The sequence below is a fragment of the Microcebus murinus genome, chromosome 11, assembly GCF_040939455.1.
Source record: "Microcebus murinus isolate Inina chromosome 11, M.murinus_Inina_mat1.0, whole genome shotgun sequence".
NCBI classification, from domain to species: Eukaryota; Metazoa; Chordata; class Mammalia; order Primates; family Cheirogaleidae; genus Microcebus; species Microcebus murinus.
Window position 1 is genome coordinate 11,573,206 of NC_134114.1, and position 13,293 is coordinate 11,586,498.

At 36.0% G+C, this 13,293-nt stretch overlaps 1 long non-coding RNA gene across 1 annotated transcript; it reads left to right on the top strand.

Moving 5' to 3' along the window:
- Nucleotides 1-492: 492 nt before the first annotated feature.
- On the top strand, nt 493-11,943 carry LOC142873777 (uncharacterized). The gene is made up of 4 exons (XR_012921750.1): nt 493-700; nt 1,339-1,440; nt 10,779-10,892; nt 11,241-11,943. It is a non-coding gene; the product is annotated as an uncharacterized LOC142873777 (long non-coding RNA).
- Nucleotides 11,944-13,293: the final 1,350 nt, after the last annotated feature.

A 13,293-nucleotide genomic window follows, 5' to 3' on the forward strand; every position in this document is an offset into this window, starting at 1 on the left:
CTTGCTGATGGCTTCTTTCAATATTCTTTCATTCCAAAGGTCTTGGTCCATGCCTCTGTTACACAGTAAGAAGATTCTCAGCACATCTTATCTGTAGCTGAAGGAAGCCTCGATTTTTTTTTTTTTATTGTATGTTGAGATATTATAGTTGGATATACTTAAGGGATACCTGAGTTTACAATCCATCCATCTGGCATGGATTCCTGCTTTACCTGTCCTGTGACCATGGATAGGACATGTACCTTATCTTCAAAGTAGATTTAATAATTAACCACCTAATAAGGCTTGAATAGAAAAACACGTCTGAAAGGACTTTGTAGATCATAGCATTTTGTAAATATGCTATTGTTCACTCTCCACAAAAGTTGGTCAGCAATAAATCCGATGTTTCACATCCACTTGAGAATCAGAAAACAGATGACGTTAACTTTACGACTGCTAGGGAGGCATGTCTTTTCCTCACTCTTGGTTTCTCTTTATCCATTTACTTTCTCTAACTGAGGATATGAAATGAATAACCAGATGGGTGAATTTCAGAACAATAACTAGCTGTGGGATCTCTCTTCTCAGAGAGGATGAGTTTTCTTCTGTTTGTTCAGAGAAACGCTCTGCGGAGAATGGGATGTGTTAGGAGAACATGCCCACCTGGCCAGCAGACCTAAAGCTGTGTCCCTCAACCTGGATTCTGTCAGTTATACAGGTGATATTTTTGGCCTCAAAATGTCCTTTCTGTTTATTTTCAACTTGCTAGAATCAAAGTGGGAAAGAATGGTGCTATCATTAAGATGTCTCCTTGGAGACCCTAACCATGTCTTCTTCCTGAAAGTGTAGGTTAATGCAAATATGGTGCAACCCATCATAATATAAGTGGTCATAGGGTTATTTTGAGAATTCAGTAATCTAAACATAAAGCACTCAGAACAGTGAATGATATGAGATAAGCATTCAATCTAAGTTAGGTATTGTAAACATGGTATTATCATTATTAATGGAAATAGTTTAATCCAGGTTTGTGTCTTCAACTCCTGCCTTTCTGGTCATGTGTTTCAGTTCTTTGGGCTTTCAGGTTTCGGTTTTTGTGGGCTTTTGATCCTTGTATTTCTGATATGAGAATACTGCCTTTTGCAAACAACTCATGAGCTATCTTCAATGGACTATTTGCTCCCCACCGCTCCCTGACAATTCATATGGTGAAATCTTTATCCCCAATGTGATGGTATTAGGAGGTGGGATCTTTGGGAAGTGATGGGTCATGAGGGTGTGCCCCTCATGGATTGGACGTGCTTTTTATAAAAGGGACTCCAGAGAGCTTAATCATCCACCTTCTTTCTGCCACAGGAAGATACGATGAGAAGTCGGCTGTATGCAACTCAGAAGAGGGCCCTCCCCAGAACCTGACAATGCTGCCTACCCGATCTTGGACTTCCAGCCTCCAGAATTGTGAGAACTAAATTTGTGTTGTTTATTGCTCAGTCTACAGTGCTTTGTCATAGCCCTAAGACACCACTATTCCTCTTCCCTCGCATTATTCTCCTTTTCTCCTTCCAAAATCCAAACCAAGTTTGGAGCTGTGTTCAGGGTTGAAAAGGAGGACACACGCTTTAGTAAGGGGTCTATTGGAGAGACTAACACTCCATTGTTCTTGTTTGCCTTCTAAATTGACCCTGCGTTTCTCTATCGGTGTGAATTTTTTTCTGGCCAAACTTCCTGATCTTACAACTATTAGACCTTTTGTATCCAAGTAAGTTTAAAATGGGTTCATGTGTCAGGGGTTTCTGTTCCATATCTTGGTTTTATGAGCACATTTATTTGCCCATGATCATTTCAAGTTAATATTATGCACTTTGAAAATCTGAAAAATAGTTCTTTCTCTATTACAGAGAATACATAGTAATATTTTTCAGGATAGTCATATGTTTTTAATTTTTACTACTCTATTTGAGATATGTAGTATGAATAAATTATGTGGGAAAGCAAGCTATGTAATTTGGCACTTAAAACTTTGAAACAGATAAATGTTTCTGCTTCAAAAAGTCCTTCCTGTTAATCACTTATTATGACTATGTTCTTCCTATTATTATTAAGCATTTTCTTTATGTGGACTATTCTCTTTCTAGACATGGACAGCTACTTAATTTCATAAAGTGGCAGAAAAAATATATTTTTGTCATTTACCATATTTTGCTTTTGTTCCTATTTATTGTTTATAGATAGTAGTCCCCTCTTATCTGTGAGTGATACATTCCAAGACTCTCAGTGGATGCCTGGAACTGCAGATATTACCAAACCCTATATGTTTATATATATATATATATATATACATATATATATATATATATATATATTCTTTGACCTGATAATCAAGAGAGCTACTAAGTGACTAATGGTGGGTAATATGCCCAGCATGGAGACTCTGACAAAGGGATGATTCACATCCCAGGCAGAACACAGCAGTCAGTGTGAGATTTCATCGTGCTATTCAGACTGATGGCAACTTAAAATTTAACAATTGTTTGTTAAATTTTAACAAACAATTGTTAAATTGTTTGAAGTTTGTTAAATTTCTGGAATTTTCTATTTAATATTTTCAGGCCGGGGTTGATTGTAGGTAACTAAAGCTATGGAAAGGAAAGCTGTGGATAACAGGAAACTACTGCACGTGACTTTTCTTGCCTGTTGGATTACATATCCCTGGGTAGGAGATGTTGTTACACCCACCGTTGCACCCCCCACAGTGCCTTGACTATCACAGAGGCTAATTAATATTTGGCAAATGAGATATGTGGCTCCATATTAGATTATTAGAGTCAGTAACTATTATAACCACTGCATTCTTGTGTACTTTAAGTCAGTGGTTCTCAACTGGGCATGATTTGGTCCCAGAGGAACATTTGGTATTGTCTGGAGACATTATTCATTTTCACAGTTGTGTGTGTTTAGGGTTCCATGGAGTTTAGTGAGTAGAGTCCAGGGAAGCTGTTCAACATTCCACAGTGCACTGGATGGCTCCCCACAGCAAAGAATTATCTGGCCCAAATATCATTAGCCAGGTTGAGAAGTCTCACTTTAAACCAAAAAGATTATCCACAAGAATACCTATCTTGGCCAGGATAGTCTTGTGCTACCACTACTAACCAGAAATATGAAATAAATATCACTTAAATAGATTCATCATTTCTTCAGAAATGCAACTCTGTTACCTTCGGAGATTTCTGAAATCAGAAATTGCTTTGAGAGTGTTTATAGAGCTTTTTAAAAAAATCCTGATGTGAATTTTATGAACCACATAGCTCATCTCAACTTACAATAGAAGTTCAATAAAGAAATACTTCACAAGCCTTACAAATTTGGTTTAATATTCCATAAAAATAGCAGACACATACCAACTTGGTATATCTTTTTAAAAGGTAATAACAATGTTTTGAATAGTCAGTGTCTAACTTTCATAAATATAATAATAGGAGAAAATATTATAGGTCTATTTAGTTTTTTGTTATTTAAATATTATTTTACAATTGAGGGATTAAATGTAAAGGGCATGCTAAGGATGAAGACTTAGGGAATAATTCTCTTTACTTTTGTTTAAGACCTAAGATATCTATGTACCCCCCTTGTCATTCTTAGGCAAACTATGGCATTGAGAAAGAAGTGGCTGAATGGTTAGCCTGGGGACTGGAGGAAAAACTGGGACAAGACTCGTCCAAACTGCAATGAGGATTCATCTTTGTATTCCCCTTCTTTTTTATCACCTTCCTTCTGGGTTGCCAGGGGTGTGGCACAGCCTATAAAGTAGCTTGATCCTTTACTTGGACTGCACTGCTCTGTAATCCAGTAGTATTTTAGGTAATGCTAGAGTTGCAACGTTTCTGCCATCTGCCTGCAAAGACATTGTCATACTATGTCTTTTGATGCTGGGGTCACACAGGGGAGAGAAATAGAAATTAGTTTTCTACATCAGAAGGTTTTCACCTTATCTCTCTTAATTTGATAAGAAGCAGGGCACATAATTTTTCTAGTCCCCTTTCTTCATTAAAACATGATGATAATCATCACTGTCATCATAATAACATGTATCCTGCATAAGTGAAACCAAAGGTTTAAAGATCAGATTTAATTATGTATGTGGCTTTTGAAAGCTAACATGTTATAAAAGTGATGTGAATTATTACTTAATGAATACACACATGAATTTTGAGAAGAGAAGTAAGACTCTTTAAAACTTTTAGAAGTCTCCTCTTTTTTTGACAATATGGCAGTAAGTGAGAATTTTCCTCCTGGAAATCCTCAGAGCTGCTGTGCTGGGTCACAGTCCTTGAAGGTAGAGCAAGTTGTTTGTGAGGAAAAGTTGATAGAAAATGTGCTAACCTCCCCCCACTTCTTTTAACTTCAAAAATAAGACTCTAATTACAGATATCTTTTCCAGATTGAACCACCACTAATTTAACCAAAAACATGTGTGTGTAACAAAAGAACTTGTAAAAGGAACATTTGAGGTTTCACATGGATTTTTGCAAAAGACAAACACAGTAAAATCACAGAATTGGCTGATGGACGCTCTGCTGTACTAAAGCTATAAAGGTTTTATTGAATCCTTGGGACTTATAATATCCATTCATCCTTTAAGAGAAACTAAAGGTCTTAATCCACAGAGGATCTTTCCATGGTTTACCAGAGAAGCAAATCCTCCCACCTTGAGCTGCACAGTCCAGGGCTTTCTGGAACCCAGTGTGATTTGCACATCTGATCTTCATCGCACCCTGTATCAGATGTGCCATGGACGAGGTCTCAGTCCTGTCAGTTAGCACATGACCTGAAAGGAGACTGAACACTTAGAACTAGAGTTATTGCAGTATGTTTCCGATTAGGAAACTGCCTATTTTGCAACTCTTATCCCAGAAAGATGCCTAATAATGCCAAGAATACTAAATAGATATTCACCAAATCACCAAACAATACGAGTTTAATTGACTCATATTCATGATGAATGTGCTCAGAACCAGACACCTAGAGAACACTTATTAAAACCAGGAGGGCTGACAAATGGAGATGCATTCCAAAATCCTATGAAGAAGCCCTCAAAGTTTTGGAATGATATTGAGAAAAATTATTTAATAAGCTGAACTCAATAAACAGTTCCTTTTCCCTGGTGCATCTTAGTTACCCACTCCTATTTCCTTTGTCTTTTCTCATAAACTGTTAAGAGAAACTTTTGAGGGTTGAGAAGACCAATGCACCAGACCAGGAGTCTTAGAGGCCATCTTCTAGCTAAGATAGATAAGCACTATCTGTTGTAATATTATAATTCTTGGAAATAAAGAGGGTCATTGTCATGACAAATATTTGTTGATGTTGAAACACTATAATTGAGAGAGAAGAGAAGGGGAAGCCTATTGCTAAACAGTACCCTAACAGTTCCCTGACAGTTCCCTAACAATTATAGGGTCTCAGAATATCCACATCCCCAGTCCTGAGCATGACAGATACTTCTGAAATAGAGAAGAGATAGACTTGTGGGAGAATACTATTTTTTTTTACCAGCTTTATTGACGTATAATTGAAAAAATCTATATATTTAAGGTGTACAATATGATGAATTGATATATGTATACATTTTGAAATATTTACCACAATCAAGCTAATTAATATATCTCTCACTTCACATGGTTATCTCTTTTATTTTGGGATGAGAATACTTAAGATCTACTCTCCTATAAATTTCTAGTATATAATACAGTTTTGTTAACTATAGTCATCATGGTGTATTTTAGATCCCCAGAGATTATTTCTTGTGAAATCAAGGTGTTTGGGGATAATGCTTTATTACTTATCACTTAAATTCTTCTACACTGGTAATACAAGTAATTGTGAAGCCATCATCTCTAATAATCACTGAATTATCTGGTGATATGCACACCATTATTAAAGAGTAACCATAACTATATAATATACGTAGTTAATATATACAACTATGTAATAACTATATAGTTACATATAGAATAATGTAATTTCTGATCTAAGTATTGTCAGTAAAAAATAATTATGAAATATCTGGGTAAAGATAGAAAATAAGTCAGAGTTACAAACATTTTTCCAATATCTAACAAAATAAATTTTAAAAGTTAACGAAAAAGGCAGCCAAACTTTTACTAGTAGCAATCAATCTAGGAAAAACAACTAATTGTGTGGCAAACATTTCTAAAAGTGGCAACCAAAGAAAGAACTCAAAATAGTTCTCCAGCAGTTTAAGCAACAGTCAGACCAACAGCTGGAAGCAAAACCACTGAAATAATGATAATTAACAAAATCTTATGAATATTTATCAATATCTTTTAATTTGGTGAAATGTGAGCCAATGGAAAGTTTTAAAAAATACTTAAGTATGAAACACCTACATGCATCATCTATAGGACCACAGCAAAGGCAGAGAGGACAGTCAGGATTTGCAGTTTCCTGGCCCCTTGATGAATTGGGAGAATGGAAGTAGCCTACATCCCTGGTAGGTGGAGTGAGCCATTGTATGGGAGTTTTAATAGAATTTTGGAAGAGAAAGCAGAGTCCATTTCCTTTTTGATAACTTTACTCAACCAACTAGGCCCTTACAGTCATCAATCTGTATACTAAAACTTTAAAAAAGTAAACATAAAGCAGCTTCTAGACCTCAAAGTGTAGCTTGAGTGGGAAAAGACAAGTTAATCCCATATAAAATGAGAAGGGAACGGAAGAGAATTCATTCATACTATATTAGAGCTCAAGTGGTCTGTATATCTTGCATAGGCAAGATGAAAAAAAATAGCATACCAAATATAGCAAAGTGTTTTAAAGGAAAAAAGAATGAAAGGAGAAAGGAAGGAGGGAAGAAAGGAAGAAAAGCAGGGAGGCAGAGAAGATATAGCATGTGTAATAATGGACTCAGTTTGAAAGAAAACAGACCAAGAAAAAGAACCAGATTTTCTACAAGTGTCAGAGAAAATTTGAATAAAAATTTTATTCAATAAAACAGGCCTTAAAGATGATTTTTTTTGGTAAAAAGGTAAAATAATGTGAAAATGGAAACTGTGGAATGAAGAGATAAAATTGAGAACTAGAAAAATATTACAGAGTTACCAATTATGAAGGAGTAAAATCGAGAATGAGAAACATATTACAGAGTTACCAAGTCAATTATAAAGGGAAAAGAACATGTTAATGACAAAGAGAAAAATCCTTGAGATAATCACAATGAATTCAGACAAAAAAGGATAAGGAATAATGTAATCACAGAGTTTATGATAAATATACACGGGAGAAATGATACAACATAAGCATAATGGGCTTCCTTTAATTGGGGACCTGAACTAATGGAGCAGAAAAAAGTATACAGAGATATAATATAGGAATATTTACCCCAAATGAAGGAAAAAATAAATGTAGATTGAAATGGAGTGTGGTATACAAAATAAAAATTGATAGAAAAGAATTTACATGGAAACTTCCCTTCATATAAAAGCTGAAGACCTTCAATTGCCTCAGGCCAGAGATGACATGTGTCTCTGTTACCTCTGTGACCTCATCTCCTACTTCTTCTCTGCATCTCCTACTTCTTCTCTTCATCCACTCTGTACTGGCCATACTGGCTTCCTTGCTGTCACTGAATGCACCAGGGTATGCTAATGCTCGTGATCTTGGGTCTCCTCTTCCTTATACCTGGAAGGTTCCTCACCAGGTATCCACATGCACCTTTCATAAGGGTTAGCTTGCCCACACAGTTAAAATTGATGCATGATATCCAGCTTTTCATATATAACTTTCCTGCTTGAATTTCTCTATGGCAATTGCCCCTTTCTGATATATTATATAATTTACTTTTTATTTTAGTTTCTGTTTCCCCTTACAATATAATGTATGTACCCGACAGGCAAGATTTTGGTGTTTTTATTTGTCTTGTTTTGTTTTTTACTGTTCCATTCTGGGAGTGGTGGCCTGTGCCTCTAGTGCCAGCTATTCGGAAGGCTGAGGCAGGAGGAGAATCACTTGAGGTTGCAGTGAGCTATGATGATGCCACTGAACTTGAGCCTGGGCAACAGCAAGACTCTGTCTCAAAACAAAAATGAAAACAAAAACAAAAGGAATCTAACAAAACAAGTCAAAATTGTTAAACAGGAAGAGAAAATAAAATCTGTAGTTTCTATGTTAAAAACAGAAATTATAAAAGCAAATATGCATTAAGATTTTTAATAGATATATGTTTAATTCATTACTAAAAATGAAGAAGAGACTGAGGGCTGGGAAACATTATGGTTAAATTTATATTTTTAAATGTATTATGGGACTGGACTCCTATATGGAATTTTAATTTTGATAGATGTTAAATAATTGTGTACCTCATTGCTGTTCCTTTATTTGAACTGTTTATTTGTAACATTTTTCTCTTTATTTATGAATATTATCAGAGATGCAACTACTTTATTAGTTTTTTCAGAGAACCCAAATTAGCTTTATTGTCTCTATTAAATGTATATTTACTACTACAACTATGTCTTCCATTTTTATTGCCTTTTTCCTTCTAAGTTTATTTGATTTGTTTTATCCTTTCTCTAATATCTCTAAGTTGTGAACACCAAGTTTTTTATTCAGTCTTTTTTTTCTTATCTAATATGAACATTTAAGAATACACATTTTCATTAACAATGTATCCCTATCCCACAAGTTTTGTTTTCTTCATTCTTGATTGATAGTTAAGCCCTGTATGGAATTGTTGGTTAAATGGTATTTTTCCACAGCATTCTGAAGATATTAATCTATCATGTTCTATCTTCCATTGTTACTGTTGAGCAATATATTGCCTGTTTGTCATATTTTTTGGTTAATCTCCCTTTTCTCTCTGACTATTTGTGATCTCATGGTCAATATATGTAATCACTCACTGTCATAAATGCCTTCCTTTGTAACTAGGCTAAAATATTTTACATGTTAGAAAGATCATTTTTCTTTGTCTTATGAAAATTATATTATATATGGCTATTCACCATTCCTTTATTAATTTTTCCATTTAGCTAACCTTTCCTGAATATCTTCAACAGGCATGGAATTTTTCTAGGTACCATCAACACAGGCACAAACAGAGCAGAGAAGGCCTGTGCTCTAAAAGAGCTTATCTTCTGCTTTAGATGAATAAGTCTTGCATCATTCTTCTTAGGCTTTAAAAAATACTGGGATAATTTTCCTTACATGCTCAGTTTTTACCCCTTCATAATTCTTTTCTTCCTCAGAAGGCTTCTTAACACATACTTTGTAACCTTGAGTCTGTCAAAGTACATTAATGACAAATTGGTTGGTGCAAGGCTCTAATGAGGATTTGATGGTCTCAGAAAGGGAGTGCTTCAATAAAATTGTGAAGAATGGATTGAAAGGAGCTGGAAGCCATTGAAATTGTCCCACATGGAATAATGGAAGGGTATACTGTGAATATCTGGGAGTGGGTGCGGGATGGAGATTATTTAACAGGTCCCTTAACTGGATATTCTGATGAACTATATGTGGAGGATAGGAAAGAAACTGATTGATACTCAGATTTCTGGCTTGCCATAATGGGGTATATGTTATGATTACCTAAGATGTAAGGAATTTAGGGGACAAAGTCAGAGTGGGGTGAATGATCAAGAATAAAGTTTGAGGCATACAGAGACTGAGATCTAGACAAGGTAGAAGAACATCTAAGTAGAGATGTTCAGGCAGGCATTACATACCTAGTCGTACACTCAGTTATGCAACATTCATTCAACATCTATGGGCCAAGCACTAGGCTGGACAGAGAGGATATAAAAAGATAAAATAGGATTTCATTAGGGATTTTATTGCCCCATAAGATAACAACCATATGTCCCTGTAGGCTGAATGAAGCCATATAAATGTTAAGATAAAGGTAAATAGAGAACATGGGGACAGTATGTGAATTCGGTTCCTGGAAGGAAAGCCTGGAATGGAGGTACGCTGCTTTAATAAGATCAACATGAAGGGGATCGGTGAACCTATAGGTATTGTTGGGATTGCACAGGGAAGCATGTAAGATAAAAAGAGAAAAGAACCAAGGTCTACCTAGGAATCACAAAAAGGCTTGAGAAAGGGGAGGCAGGACAGAGCAGCACTAAAGAACTGGGGTGCTGTTTTGAGAAAGACTAGGATTTGTGTCCCAACTCTGCCTCTGTTGGGTGAATAGCCTTGCAAAACTTATTTAACCTCTTTAAGGATATCTGATCATTTAAAAAAATGAAGGTGATGTTATTAGGTCTCACTCAAAGGGGTGCTGAGATAATTAGGGAGATAATGTTCAAGTTCTAGGAGTATTTAGCATTTTATGCCAAAAATTTTTAAAATGTTTTCGATGTTCAATGAAATTGGAAAACAAGAGTTTTTAAAGTGGAGAATAAAAACAAGAAGACAGTCCTACCTTGCCTTTTAGGGAGAAAAAAAAAAAAGAATTTCAAAATAGAAGTTAGTAGTCACCAGTGCCAAATATTGCAACAAGGTTAATACAGTAAAACATAAAAACTGCCTGTTGGCTTGGGAGATAGGAGGCCATTTGGTGACTTTGGTGAAAGTAGTTTCCAAGATCTGCTGGGCCAGATTACAGTGGTTTGAAAGTGGACGGTGGGTGAAGAATTGCAAAGAGCCAGACATGGTTATTTTTTCAGTAATATTTTTTCTGTAAAGAGAAAGGAATAACTTGAGGGAGACGAGTGTCAAAGAAAAGAGGTTTGTTTTTCTTTCAAGGTGGTAAAAACTATTTTCCATGTGGATAGGAGAGAATCGATGGAGAGAAAATGGTGAAGAAACAAGAAAGAAGAAATACTTGATGGATTGGGGTCCAGGAGACTGTTGAAAGATGAGGACAGGTGCAGAGCACTTATGACTGGGTGAGCTTTGAAGAGGACCTAAGTCAGCAGGGATGGAGAAATGATCTTGATTAGGCCATCTCTGTGTGCTGAGTTTCAGTTTTCATTGAGATGGGTGGTAACCGCCTACATGGGGTCAGGCAGGTGGTTTCCATGAATGAAGCTGGCCTGCCTTTAGCACATCTGCAGACATTATGTGGGTGGTGGGACTGAGATGGGATTGAAGAACTCAGGCCCCTCAGCCCCAGGTGGCTGCACCTTGTAGGAATATAAAGGCCAGAGTTGTGAAACATTTCAGTTCTTTAAAAGAAGTCAAAAGCTTGGATTTTATGTGAAATATCCTGATTTTTATTTTGATTATTATTTAAGAAGGGAACAGTCCAAGCCCAACAAAAACCCACCTGAATTCTAGACTTTGCCCATGGAGCACTGGATTGCAGCTTCTACCTTGGGAGAAGAGAGTATGGCATTGGAGATAATGGAGACCATGAGTCAGGAAGCAGACATTGTATCAGCTTGGTCAAGAAAGCATCAGTCACTGAACCAGTAAGGCAAACTCACAGATAGGGCACATGGTCAGAAATCAGCAGACTGTGAACTATCTGACTTATTTCTTGCTTTAAAGGTGGATGTAATGGTTGCTGTAAATGAAGGCATCAGTAGAAATGAGAAGAAAGCCAGTGACATCCTTTGTATTCTAAAGGTGCTTCCCTTCCAATCTCCACCTTCCCCTGACATATGTGTGCCTGGACATTCTTGCATGGGCTACTCCCCTGCCCACTCCAAACACATCTGGGCTTCTTCCTCCATTACCACTGCTGTTCTTCACTTCCCTCTAGTCCCCAGCACCAAAGCCTCAAGGGGGAGGATGGGCAAAAGAGAGAGATTTAAGTTGGAAAGATAAAAAGAGAGTTCAGTCTAATTTCATCCCCTTTCCCCACCTCACCCGTGACCTTAGATCTGATGAAAGGATGACAGTTTCCTATATTACAAAAGTAAGTTGCATTCCATTAATGTTATATTCTTCTTGGCCCAATCTTTAACCTGGCAAGCATGGAAAAACGGAAAGTTTACACACTGAAAAAAAAACCAAAAAACTTAGATTAGCTCATGTTTTGTTTGGAAAATGTATGACTTTGCCCGGAGATAGTATAGTAATGCAGTTCCTTTATGGTGTGGGGGCATGTTGTGACATTTCCTAAACATAATAGCCTCATGGTTTCTTGGATGGTAAGTATCTAAAGGAAACCTGCAGAAAGTTGTTTTGTAAATGCAACAGAAACTTAAGATAAAAATGTCATTTGGTTCTAAGTACAACAATTGCTTAGAGAATAACATATGTGCATTTTAAAAAGATTTCAGAAGAAAATATTTCATTATCTGCATACTGAATTATATCTGCAACTCTTCAGAAGGAAATGTTCAGTTTTAACTCATTTCTCTTATTGTAGGTAATTATAGTTGCCTCTCTATTGTGGTAAACTTTATGATACAATTGTGGTAAGACGGATGATGTATATTGCCAGGACTAAAGATTTAAATAGTGCCTTATGGCTCTACCAAGAATCTCCCAAAGCTTTGTGCAAGTAGAAACTCTGGGTGTGACCTCCACTCACTGATATGCCCTCCATATTAGCCCAATGCCTGGCTTACAAAGTGGACTCACTAATTATTTGTAAAAATAAATAATTGGGAGATGTGTCCAAGATATATATTTCAGTTTGCATATAAAGTTTTGCTTTTGCCTTAATGAGATTATTTTCTTTATTAGATACTTACTTTTAAATAAGTAGTGGTGTCTGGTGTAAGTACTGGTGTTAAATAAGTACTGGTGTCTCATTGTGGTAGGTCAGTAAAATTTGAGGTCTGTCTACACAGCTCTTCCACATTGAACTAATTGGTTCTGATTTTTTCCACTTAGCTGCCAAATTCCGTCAATACTGTGTAGATACATCAAGAATGTAGTTTCTAGGAAATCCAAGAGGGGGTTTTAGTCCCTACTGCAACTTTTTCAAACTTTGTTCTATAGATGTTAAGTGTTTTCTGCCAAAAAAGTTTATGGTGGCCAAATGAGTTCAGGAAATACAACATTTTGACATCAGAAATCTGGGAGAGTCTAGATGTATACTAGTTCATTAAGGGCTCTGAAAATTTCTTTAATAAAATAAACCTGTTCAATTTCATTTATCTAAGCTCTCTCAATTTTTTTTAAATCATGAATCTATTTCTAATGACATTAACTGTTCCATACAAAAGGCTTAGAAAATGCTACCCTGACCTATATTTAATCATTGTGCTAATTCATAATATATTCTAGATCAACTTGAATAATTATGAAAAAAAAAATAAAACAAAAAGAAATTTAGATGCCATTTTCTTTCTGATGCTTGTAAGGTTTTTCTTTATTTCTTTAAAATGTATT